Raw genomic sequence first — 13,806 nt, 5'->3', positions numbered from 1 at the left:
CACGCCCTCCAACAGAATCCTTCGACACTTTGCTGTCTTCTTTTGCCAAACCTCAACGTGAGCAACATCAGTAGGCTTTGGGACCTCAGCATCTACGAAATCCTTCAACCCATTGTCATCTAACACTGCCTCCATCCTATCTTTTCATGCAATATAATTCGAGCTACCTTCAAAAGCATACTCCAAGCACAAACCGTTGAAAGACATTTCAACATTGACACGAAGAAAACATTGCTGCAAATTCGAATTCCACCAGCTCAAATCTCAACCAATTCTGATCTAAAATTCGTGAGAACAAAGTATTTCTCGTACAGAGATTGACTGTATGGGCTTTTACCAGATATCTCACCTTCCAAAAGAAGGATGAATCCAGAGGCTACCTAGCCTGATTACAGACTCTGCCTAAAGAAATAAAATGTGAACACTTTCTGAATAATAGATCTAATGATCAACTCTGCTCTGATACCATGTAGAAATTTTGAAAAATATGACACTTATTCACAGAGATTATCCTGATTATACACTATTTGTGGAATGCATGCATAATACATAACCTCCTCTACTATTGATCATCAATTTGCAGTATTCAGAAACAATCGCATGCGCACATTGAAGCATCAATCACACATATCAACATAGTATATCACAGGGAAAGCATACAGATGAAAACCCCCAACTATCTGTATATTATATTGATTGAGAACATGTAACAATACATAGTACAATACTCCTCACAAGTACTCAGTACTATCTCCACCTGTTACACACAAACTAGCTCAGATCTGAATCAATCACAAGTTCAAATCTCCTCCCCTGCTTGCCTGCCTCCACTGCGCAATCCTGCATGAGAGTAGATGAGAATGGCTTATCCAAACTCGTATTTCCCTTGGCTGAACCATGCAATCCTCATTGGCAATACTCAATCCATTGATTGTGCAAATTTCATGCACAACTATAGTCACAACTGATAGTTGTCTTTCCCTTTCACTCACCTCTAACACTTGTCTCCACTGAACTGTCCATGCACTGAATTAACTGATGTATTCTTTAGTTTATTTATGAGTTAATAATTAGTGAATTAATTAACAATCAATTCAGATCACTCATCACTATTGTATTTGCAATTAAACTAAATACAACGAGTTCAACTAAGTCAAAATGAACACAACTCCATCAACTCCTCAATCAACTCCACCAAACTCAATCACTTGAGTTCTAACTGAAGTCCATCATGCAATAGCTCAAATGACTCATAAGAAAAGCGTATTTCCTTCTGACAGCTGCATGTGCCACATATGTAGCTCAAACTGAAGTGCTCCAAGAGGATAAGATAATGTTTATAGTCCAAATATTATTAAGAGCTAATAATATTTCACTGTTCTATTTTTAGCCTGCAGTCTAAAAATAGACTCCGCCCATATGTCTTAAAATAGAAGTCCATATATTTTTACCAACATGACCAATCATCCACAATTAGCATCCTGCAACTCATATACCATGATCCATATGTCTAAAAATAGACATAGTCTAAAAATAGACTTTGCGCCAAAAATAGCCTGTGGGCCCACTTAGTGAAGGCGACTCCTTTCCACTAAGCTCCATCATCTTGTTGCATTTTCAACAAGTTGTTAGAATAGGGGAGAAGTATTATATGTAACTTATAACGATATCCTTGAATTACATGTTAATCCATAATCAAAGTCACTTTAAAATATGAGGTATTGTGTGTAAATTTCTTCTGACAAGTCTTACCATGAGAGTGCATGATAATAGAAATTTCCAAAGCTATGATTTTAGGGAATCACAAGTTCAAGAGTGTTGTTAAACATCTTTATTCATTATTCTCCTATTATCCTACCCTATTTTTAAAGAAGGAAATATCACCTTTAAGTGAAGGCATACTTCCAATGAAGCCATGTGCGTAACAAAATGTTGATTATACTCACACTTAGTTTTAAGGAATAGACTTCAATACATACCAAAGCATGAGAAACCAATTACTTCAATTGACATAGTACCAAGAGTTTCCAAATGGGGAGGAAATAAGGTGGTTGGATGAATGTTCAAAACCAATATTCAATGGAATCTGCATATGTATGATTCTCCAACTGATGCAAGTCTTCCACAATTTGATAGTCATTTTCCTGGAGGCACAAAGAATCTGGTGAAAGACAAAAGGTAAATCCCTCAAATTTAGGCTCAAATATTTGATTTTAAAATTGACAAGAATGGTTGAAAGGGATTCTAGGGTTTCGAGTTTCAACAACATTTTCAGAACAAGTTCCAATGAAAGATTGCTCCTCTGGTGGTCTTTGAATGATAAATTTCCGGGGTGAATGCTCTATAGTAATGGTGGAAGTTTCCAAATTCATTCCCTTTCCAAACATGGAAGATGTACTATTTTGTTTAACATGGGAATCAGCCAGGAAAATAGGTGGTTCAAACTGTTGTGCAACCTGATGGTTTAGATTAGGGTTCATGATATGGTTTGGGTTAGGGTTTTGGTTAATGCTTGGACTAAGGCTTGGCTTTGGATTGGGATTAGGGTTTAGACTAGGGTTAGGTCTAGGGTATGGATAAGGGTATGGACTAGGGTTAGGGTATGGATGAGGGTATGGACTAGGGTTAGGGTACGGATTAGGGTTTGAATGAGAGCTAGGGTATGGGTAAGGATAAGGAGTAGGGTAAGGATTAGGATAAGGGGTAGGGTATGGATTGAGGCTAGGGTAAGGTTGCACATGCAGCTGAGACCATGGGGGAGGATAAATTAATGGTGCATTGGAGAGAAATTTTGGTTGTTGTTGGTCCTCATATGATTGAATTTGCATGGGAGATTTCACTAGAGATAAGGATCCAAATGATTCTTGAGGCCATCGTGATATCTGGCTTAAGGATGAGGGCCAAGGAGAGGGCCACTATGACCATGAAGTAGGATATTCGATTGGGGGAGGATTAAAAGTTTGCCATGAAACTGCAGGATTATAAACATGTTGAGGAACCTGCTGAGGATGATAAACATTATTCCAAGTATCAAATGGTGATGAGTTTTGAGTTATACCTGGTAGTCGATTTGATTCCTTACTTGATTTCTTGAGTTTCTGCAGTAATCTTGGTCGTGCTGGGAAATTTTCTTTTAGATGATCCTCTTCACAAATTTTCCAAATTTTCAGACTACTAAGTGGACACTTTCCAAGGAGCTGTTTCTTTCTACAGTTGGCTCAAAATATAAGTGGTGGGTTTTCATCCTGCTCCCACTCTTCTTGCAAATCATCCAATTTTGAAATCAAAGATTTAATAATATCATTTTTATGTTTAATTAAATATTAAAATTTTCAATTGTTAATTCTTCATCGGATGAATTGTATGTCTCTCTAGTAGCATTAAAATTCCTCATTACATGATTCCCATTTCCCTGTGTTTAACAAGCCAACTGGTACATTCGTTAGCACATGAATGGTGTATATATATATATATATATATATATATATATATATATATATATATATATATATATATATATATATCTATATATATATATATATATATATATATATATATATATATATATATATATATATATATATATATATATAGGGTGGGCAGTGCTTTCAACATCAAAGAAAATGACAAACCTTAAAGAAACAGTGCAGGAAAGAAATAAATTCAAAGAACATAAAATTACAAGAGAAACTCTGTGAAGGAAAAAAATGTGCAACAGATCACCAAGGTTAATCCCCTGAGTGCCTCCCCGGAAATGGCGCCAAAATGTTGGGTGCAGTATAGGGCTTATAAATGTGCCAACATTTAATTTGTCAATCAGGAAAGTTCATGAACTTCGAGACGCGGCACTAGAAATGCTAGAGAAAGCCCCTAGCAACCTGCGAAATAAATGCTAGTCTATCTTGCATATTAATCTCATCAATAAATGAAATCTTGCACTAAAAGAGAATTCGAGAAAACACCAATCCAAACAATTAAATCATGCGGGAAATAAAAGCAATCAATGCGGAAGAAAATTGCAATTACAAGTGAACATAAGGGAAATCTGAACTAGAAATAAAGCAGTGACAACATAATAACAAAAAGACTGTAAATGCTGAAATAAATTCAAAAACAACTCAAAACCATTCTACTTTCACTAATTCTACCTGCACTAATTCTGCATAAGGTTAACTTGAAAGCATCAGCATCATAACAAGGAAATTTACTGTGTAAATAAACTTATGAAAGGAATTAATTTAATATGAATCACTCGCCTTCCTTGTCCTGAAAATAAATCTCACAAATTGTCCAGAAGTTAAAGGAAACTTATAATGGTAATTAAATATTTATCAATATCAAACATAGTGTAGTTTCCTTATTTATAAATATCGACCTTCAAAACCATAATACTCAAGTCAATCTCAGGTTCTAGAATATTAATTAAATGGGTCTGGATCAATTCGAGTTGAACGTTAGATCTCATAAAGGCAGATCCAATCTTATGGATTCAGAAAATCTAGAGGGACACGATGTTTATAAAATATTTGAAGTGCAAATATAATTAACAATGCAGAAAATGAAATAATTTGTAAAGGAATAATTTGTAGCAATTTAGGTAGCATTAACTTGAAGATGGAAACAGTTAAACATTTCACACAACAAATAACAATCTAGATGCTATTTAATATAAAAGATGTAGAGTGGTGTCGAGCTGGTCTGACGTCGAACCCAACCAGCTCACACCCTCTATTAGTGACCTGGTTCACACAGAATGTAAAGTCATTAGATGTAATAAATAATTAATCAGAGCAAGCTGGGAAATTTCTTCAATTGATTACTAAAAACAAAATTTACATTATGTAGACATCACTTAACTCTAGCAAGACTAGAGGAGTGATCCATAGCTGATAAATTCGTGAAGCTACATTGGGATTGACTCCTCCCTTATGCGTTCCTTCAGTCCCTAGCTGGATCGTTTTCCTTTCTTACTGTCTAATTAATTGAAATCTTCCGTTAACTCCTTGCCACTCCAGGAAATCTATTATATATTCATTAGATTACAATTTGGGCTTTTAATTAGCCAATTAAAAGATCTCAACAATTTGCCATGAATAAAGAATTGGTTTTGTAACTAAATATTTTAAGAGGAAACGATTCTGGTGAATCATACCTCTTTTCCTGGAGTGGCTGGTGTGATTTGGCTATTCAATCCCTTCTATGTGATTCAAACAGTCATCCAAGTGATGTAGCCTCCTTTGCGGTGGTATTAACTTGTTTGGAAAGATAGGATTTGTAGATCTCCACCACCAATCTTGGATCCATCTGACTGTTGAAGACTGACATCGGTGTAGTCATCGAGCATGGCCTATGTTTCCCACCATTCTTGCATAGAAATATAGTGGGTTCTTTCGATTTACCTTCATAAGTCAAATCCACATCTTCTAGTTGGATACCTTGACATGGCACGACATTACTGCATGCGATATCAATGGCTTCAATAAACAAAATTGAGATTACAAGATCACGAAAGAAAATCCCTGCCAACGTACAAAGGCAACATATTAGAGCTGGTATTTATAGGTCAACTTCACCCCTGGGCACCTTAGTGTGGGGTTCATAGAACTAATAGTAATGTTTTTGGGTCTTAAGGAAAACGATTCTTGTATCAAATGCCTAGCAGTCAATATGCTGACCCGCAGCACTGTAACATACTGTCCAAGGTTGTCCATCATGTCCATCGTGTTTGGAAGCTTCTGTCTCTTCCAACCAAGCATGCAAAAGTGGCTTTTCAAAACCTTCACGAATCATGTGCACCCTTCCATTCAATGGTAGCAAATACTTGCGTAATGTAAAGACATGTACAAGAAACTTCAAAACATTTCTTTCAGTCACTGCCTGCAACCCTCTATTGTTAAGACATAGTGCATCAAGACCACTAGGAATGAAGCAAAGTGCTTTTGAGGAAGGGTGAAGCAAATATTCGGATATAGCATCCAAGAAGGCAGTAGTAGGCCTACTTCATGCAATGTTGAAAAACATGTCGAATCTTTATGAATTAGTTCACTCATAGGTGTCACCGCTCAAGAGAAGATGTCACCACCAAATTTATGGGAATGACTGAATAATCTGCTCCTTGAAAAATTCCCACATTTCACCTTCATAAAGTTCCCTAGTTAGTAGCATTTCCATAATGTTCGATTGAGACCTTACCTTTGTAGTATGCAACAGCCTTGCAATCAGGAAGTATGTATTATTTGGATGTGTGGAACTCATCACAATCATCTTTCTGAGAGAACCACTCACACAAACCAGCAACACTATTTAACATTTGATGTAGGCAATGCTGCTGGAAGCTAGACAAATAACCATTGACCCAATATTTCTTCCATAATGTGCAAAGATAGCATAAATATTATCATAGGATTACCAATAACATTTGCCACACTTCGAGCCCCATGAACTGGAGGGTTTGAGTACAGGTACAACTTCAAACACGATGACATCAGTGTAAGAATTTGCAGGGAAAAGTGTAAATCCGATGCCAGCAAAATACTTAGTCACATCACTGCCTTCATGAATGGACATAAGACCATGTTTGAGTTTAGCATAGTGCAAGAAGCCATAAAATAGTGCAGGCACGTAAATGCAATGGTGCGGGCATGTCCCATAGTATAATCAAACCAGTTTCAATCCTACAACATACAAACCTTAATTAAAATCTCATTAATGCCATTTTAATCCTATTAAAACAAAGAAAGTAACAAATACTCTTTGAAAATAATCATTTATCGAATCAGCAACATGAGAGAAATAAATAAAAATAAGACAAAACTGAGCCCTGACAGTCGGGAATTGATTCTGGTGATATTTTTTCTCCTGTTGCCAAGGTAGATTCTATTAGATTACTTTTATCCATTGTTGCTGCTTTTGATTTTGAGGTAGAACAGATGGATATGAAGAAAATATTTCTTCACAGGGATTTGGAAGAAGTGATCTACATGAAGCAACCCAGAGGATTTGAAGTGAAGGGAAACAAATAACTAGTATGCAATTTAGAAAAGTCTATGTATGGCTTAAAAGAGACTACAATGATGTGGTATTAGAAATTTGATACATATATATGAGGAATTTGATTCATGAGAAGAAAATCGGATCACTGTGTGCATTTTAAATTAATTGGAGAACATGTTATTTATCTGGTCTTGTATGTGGATGATATGTTGCTAATTGGAAATGACAAAGAAATTATCCAGGATTTAAAGACCCAATTTTCCTCCAAATTTGACATGAAGGGTCTTGGTGCTGTAAACTATATTTTGGGCATGGATTTAAACAATATTGGGCTAAAGGAAGCTCTAGTTAAACTAGAGGTAGTATGTTGAAACAATACTACAAAGGTTTAATATGCATAATAGTAAACTGGTGAAGGTTCCTATTCCTATAGGTATAAAGTTATCTATTGAATAGTGTCCCAAGACATAAAAAGAGGACGAGGACATGTCTCATGTTCCATATGCAAGTGCAGTCAGTAGCATGATGTATGCAATGGTTTGCTCTAGACCAAACATTGCACAAGTAATGGGATTATTTAGTAGTTTTATCTCAAAATAAAGGAAGGAGCATTGGACAACAATGAAGTGGGTTTTCAGGTATTTGCATGGCACTAGTGATTATGGTTTTTGATACCTAAGAAGACCAAGATTAGACAAATTTTTGGACATCCATGGCTTTGTTGATGCAGACTGGGTTGAAAATTTGGATAAGAGAAGATCTACAAGTGGGTATGTGTTTAACCTATTTCAAGGTGTGGTTAGTTGGATGAGCAAGAGATAGTCTATAGTGGCACTTTCAACTACAGAGGCAAAATACATGGTATCCACTCATGCAAATAAGGAAGAAGTTTGGTTGCAGAGATTGTGTTCAAGTATGGGGTTAGTGTTACCTTTGTGGGGCCTGACCCAGGTCAGCGTTAGTTAGCCAAACAAATCCCTACACTAATAGCCCTTTCGACATTAGCCTGCGGAGCATGGACCGAACTCTCACCTTAAGCATTATGGGGGGATTGCTAGAACCAAGTTTCTGCACCCTCAAATGGTCGTCATCTTGGTTTATACCCTGTGTTCCTACTTTCGTGTAGGTCACTAAGATTTAGGGCTCTATCATTCTACACTTTATTCAGCCCTTCAGTACCTCCGTGAAGGTGTATGATTGACCTTCACGCAGCCTTAACCTGCGATCCAAGTACTTTCCTGTTGCTATGACAACATATTGTATAGGTTCCCAAGTTATCTTAAGTGTATTACTTATCTTACTAATCAATGACAGTTAGAAATGCGTAAACTAATATCCTTACTTGTGTTTAATTAACCAATACAATCACATACATTCGCACATCACATGAACATTGTAAATTAAACCCAAAATGCAACATAACCAGATGCATTAATAGGAAATAAATACACAGAATTTGCAGAATACTTCTCTTTATTGATATCTTTAGTTTAATACAAACTTTATCTGCCCTATGCACACATTTGTAGGGGTCCACGCACTCAACTGCGGACTTCCACCCTAGGCCTCTGCACACTCAGCTACAGATCCTCTACCTACACTAAGACCCAAGAACACTTAGACTCCAATACTAAACTCCTTACTCCATTCTTCATTACCAACTACTAAAAAATACTTAGAGCTTACTTACTTAGCTCCTTTTTATACAATCCCATGGTCTGCGGACCATGGGTGGATCTTTACAGCTGACTTTACACTTTACAAAATAAGGGCGAACAACCCTTCATAACTCTTGACACCTTCCCACTCTACGACCACAAAATGCAGAGACTTTACAACTTTATTACAAAATTGTCCCAAAATATGGGCTTTTAAAAAAATGTCCTTGGGGGAACCCGTTCCCAACAGGCCCCCAACAAAAACATGGTGACTCATCCTAAAGTCACTCTGTGGGTGCGAAGATCTTAGCGTGAAGACCTCCCAGCCTGACTTGTATGATGACAACCTCAACATTGCACTGTGTGGTCACCTGCTTCACTTCTTCAACCAACTGCTCTATCGCTGGTCCTGAACTGTCAGCCTGAAGCTTCTACTGAGTCACTTGCAGATTAGCAAGCTTGCCTTCAATAGAGGTCATGACCGAATAACCCTCATCCAACTAGGGCTTCAGGTGTGCCTTCAGTACCACCTCTTTGTGCTACGTTGCATCTACCTGTTCTGTCAATGTTTTGGCCTCCTACATCTTCGCCAGTATTTGTGTGAGAGAGACAGTGCACGCTATACCTTTTACTTCCTCATAGTGTTACTGCAGTTCTCGCACCTCTGTCTCCAGCCGTTGTACACTAGGTTCCTCCTGCAGGCTTATCGGGACCTCGAATGACTGTTCAAAAAGTTGTGTGAAATCTACTACTGCACTGTCTACCACCACTATCTCCTCTGTGACAGCAATTGCATGCTGCTCCTTTACTTCTGGCGGAGTTGAAGGCTAGGCCTTCAACTGTAAATCTGCAATCTGTAGCAAGTGTTGTGCACCTTTGTAGCAAGCTTATAGACCTGTTCATGTGCCTCCACATCCTCAGGAATGGCCAATTCGAGGACCATTCGGCAGGCTTCCCTCATAGCCTTAATCATGCACATATCTGTGTTAGTGAGTTCCATCATGGAAGTGAGGGCGATGTCTCACTGCAGGGCCATCTATTCATTATTAATATTATGCTCACTAATTACCTGCAAAGCACGGTGTTCACAGGCCCTCAGCTCCGTAATCACTCCATCTTGCCGTAGGTGGAGCGCCTTGCCTGGGAGCGCTACCAAGTTCAACCCCACTCCCTTGAGGGCACTGAAAGTGGGCCTGTCAACTTCATTTTCTGTGGTCAGTGCTCCATCCGGCAGCACTATTGCGCGGGAGTCCTTCACATGCAGCATCTCAGCAACTTCTAAAGTATCGATAGAAAGGCTGGTGGACACTATGTCAACCTATGATACACAGATCTGCAGCTCCTGCATACTCATCTAGATGGCCCCCAATAGTAGCTGTTGTTGCTACTCGAACTGAAATAATACCTCTGCGGTGACATCCTGCACCGTGTCTCCAATGTCATGAAAATCTCCCTCTGTTAGGGTGATTAGGTCCAGTGACGTTTTGCTAGCCTTGGATTTCTTTCATGGCCCCACTTTTTCTTGTTCTTTTGGACGTTTGACTTGGTCTGACATCATTTATGGGTCTGCTCCATGTTGCTCTATTTGCTCGTCTATTTCTTCCTCTATTTTTGGCGAAGGCGACCTTACGCCTTTGCCAAAGCCATGCTTTGTTTCATCTATCTTCTTTTGGGCGACATCACACTCTGCCTGGGCCATGTCAATGACCTCCTTCTTCCTCTTCTCGACTAGCCACGCCATCTTGAGATTGGCCTCCTCCTTTTTGCTCTGCGCGATGGACTTGCTCAACCCCACCGCCAAGTCTGAGGTAGTGAGCCATTCTATCAGCCAACAATCAAGTATTGCATCAACTGCATTGTCCATTGCCAAGTAAGGCAAGTCATACCATGTCTGCTTCGGGTTCTTCTGTTCCCAGATCGATATGCGATGAAAGTCTGCCTTGAACTCCACGTACTCCTGCAGTTTGGTAAACACAGTAGGCAACAACCGCGGTTTGAGATTGATAGCCATGAGGATGTTCATTTCCATCAAGATCCAGAATATCTTGCTATCCTTGATGCGCTGAGCATCCTTGATTACCCACAGCAAAGCGTACTTCACTGCTTCTAGTAGGTTCGGTGCAACTGAGGGGAATTGACTATCTTCCAGTAGCTCCCAGGTTACCATCACAATAGACAGCAAGAGCCACGCATAGTGGAAGGCCTTGTTTAGCTTCTGTGCCTCACAGAAGTTCACAAGGAACTCACCGCAAAGATAGCGCACCCAATCAAATTGGACTCCTTCGGCGCATTGAGCTACTAGCGTGACGACTGGTGTCAGCACTTCATCTACGTGACACTTCCTTGTAACCTTTCCTGCCAAAATCTGTGTGGCCACCTTGACCGCAAGGTCGCAGATGCTCAAGATGGCATAGCCTCATGGCTTCTTCACGAGATTGAATTTCTCCTTCATGGCCTCCACGAGGGCCTACTCACAACCTTTTCTACCAAACATCATGGCTAGATTTTCTCCTATGTAGGGCAGCCACATGATCCTATGGATCAATCTGTCGGTGATAGGTATCGGCTCCTCTAGCCATAGACACCCATCGTGCAACAAGCATAGCAGCTGCTTGATGACCAATACTGTAACAGGGGTGCGATTGTAGTGTGGCACCCATAGCAAGTTGAGCAGACCTGCATTGTCTACTCCCCTGAGCCACTTCTGCAGTTCTAATGCAGTCATCTCAGTGGTTGTGTCAACAATGCAGCGCATGAGCTATTCTATTGCCAAGTGTGGGAACTTTTCATGGTCAGCTAAGTCCTAGTCTTCCAATTTTAGCAAAGGAACCTACCCCAAATGTGGCCCTTTAAAGATAATCACGTCCAGTATCAGAGGGGTGTGCAAGGTGTCAATGTCCTTTGGCATCTTGGTCTTGCCCTTGCGCAGAGGGTCATATTCGGGCAACTTAGTGATAGGGTCAGAACCCTCGACTTTAACTTCGTCCACTTCCATCCCCAAGTCCTCATCATCCATCGATATTTCCTCAATTTCTTCTTCCTCCAGCTCCAAGTTGATGGCTTTTCCCTTTTCCTATGTGGTGGGCTTGTCCTTCAGTGGGTTTCCTCTAGGTGATGCGTGCACCGGTATCGCAGCCTGCTTGCCCTTTTTATCATTTGCACTCTCCTTGGTTGGGGTCGTCTTCAGTCTAGGCATTCATGGTGATTTGGGGACTTCAGCTAAGACCTCTGCAACCTCTGAGAAGCTCCCTTTGCCTCCCTAATTGTTGCACAAAATATTGTCACCATGACATTTTGCAATCAGTGTGAGTCTATCACCACTCATACTTTCCTCCTTTTCAAGTCTTATACCTCAGCTCTTCATGTCAAGCCTTAAAAGATAAGAGAAATCCCTTAAAAATCTCTAAAACTCTGGTTCCACATTTTCTCTTAGCATTACTGCGGTCCCACACCCACTGGTCATGTCCCCTGCGTACCTGATCACTCTGTTTCTGTGTAATGGGTGCGAACCCCTGTAAAAGTCAAAAAGGCACAAGTACATTCTTAAAAACTCACTTTGGGTTATTTCTGGAAGCTTCTAGAGGGAATCTTGAGGTGGAAATTTCTCTCCTTGGTGGTTCATGCATCCCATACCCAAAGGAGCTAACTCCTTGATGTGAGGAGCTTATCCCTTTGAAGGAGGACTCTATCCCTTCATTGGTGGACCTGTAACTTCCTTCCTCTGCACTATAAAATGAGGCATTGGGCTGGTTACTAAGGAGGTTGAAAGCTGAATATTTTTTAGGGTAAATGCTGTTGGAATTTAGTCTTCCTAATTGAGCTTAAGAGGAGAGATTACATACCCTTTTTGACCTCATTGGGAAGAGTGTGAGGCTTGTCAAAGTAGAGGAGATTCTTACGTGGACCATGGGAGGAGCTTGTACAACATCAAGGCACCAAGGTTCTAAAGTTCTTCTTTGTTCAAGTTAATACAATCAAGTTTATTTTTCTCAATAAGTTGTCTTTTATGGTTTATTTCATGGATTCCTTGATCACCATGATGAATATGATTTATTATATTAGCTATGCAGGTGTTATTTGATGTGTGCTTGTTTGTGTTTGCAGGTTCTTAAAAGGAAACTCATTCGAACGGTCGAAGCGTGCCTACCACAAACTAGTGTTGGACTTAAGGTAGGGTCTAAAACACCTCTTGGTTTTTATTTATAAATCGCAATATTTAGAGAAGGATAGATTTGCTTATTTTGCTTGTCACTAGATATCTGAAGATACTAGAGAGATCGGTCTTGTCCGCAAGAACGATTTATCCGGCTGACACTAATGACCTCTGGCGCAGCCCCCTCGGCTGTCACTGCTTAGACATCCATAGCGTTGGATCTTGGATAAAACCATGAATGAAATTGCGGTTGGATTCTGTGAATCGATCAAACATTGGGCAGTCAAGCAATGGTTCGAGGAATACGTAGATCATGCACGTTTGAGAGCTCACCAACTCAATGTTCAAAATGCCAAGTGTTTTTCGTTGGGCCTCTACCTGTAATTTATAGGGCATTTTGAATTCAAATCTATTGTTCCCCCCACATTTGGTTCATTAATGTTGGATTGGCGGTATATTTCCAAGGATCTCACCCATAACGTTTGTCATAAATGTCGGCCACCTGCTCCATTTGGCTACATTCTTATCGTCAAATCATGAACAGTGACTTTAATGGTCACTTTTTGGCCGACCTACATGATTTCTCCCTAGGTAGTGCAGCTCTCTTCATGTTGTCATGAACCTTGTGACATTTCCTCATTCCACACAATCCTCTAATCGCGCAGTTCCCCAAATTTTGTAGTGTAGTTTATAGTCCTGCACCTCCTTTCAGCTGCCTGGAGCACTAAGACTATACTACCTTCATAAAGTCACCTAGCCGAATCACCGGTGTATGGCTTCAATCGACTGCCATTCACCTTTCCTGGAAGGGATCTCCATTTAATTTAACCAACTGAACTGCTCCACCGTCAGTAACCTCCTTAATGACATAGGGCCCTGAACAGTGCATTATGAATTTCCCTGGAAATTTATCAAACTTGCTATCATATAATAAAACTAGATCATTTACCTTAAAGGTGCGCAACTTAATGTGTCGATCATGCCATTCTTTTTCGCGCTACT

General features: G+C 39.7%; 1 pseudogene; it reads right to left on the bottom strand.

Annotated features, from left to right (window-relative positions):
- The window catches only part of LOC149232287 (magnesium-chelatase subunit ChlH, chloroplastic-like), a 39,249-nt pseudogene extending 29,331 nt beyond the window's left edge, over positions 1-9,918 (bottom strand).
- Between the last annotated feature and the right edge of the window lie 3,888 nt (positions 9,919-13,806).

This window comes from Pinus tabuliformis, chromosome J (assembly GCF_031772625.1).
Source record: "Pinus tabuliformis cultivar Carrire ecotype Pingquan chromosome J, CPIR1, whole genome shotgun sequence".
In the NCBI taxonomy this organism is placed as follows: Eukaryota; Viridiplantae; Streptophyta; class Pinopsida; order Pinales; family Pinaceae; genus Pinus; species Pinus tabuliformis.
The sequence above is the reverse complement of the archived record's forward strand: the minus strand, read 5'-3'. Positions and strand labels throughout refer to the sequence as shown.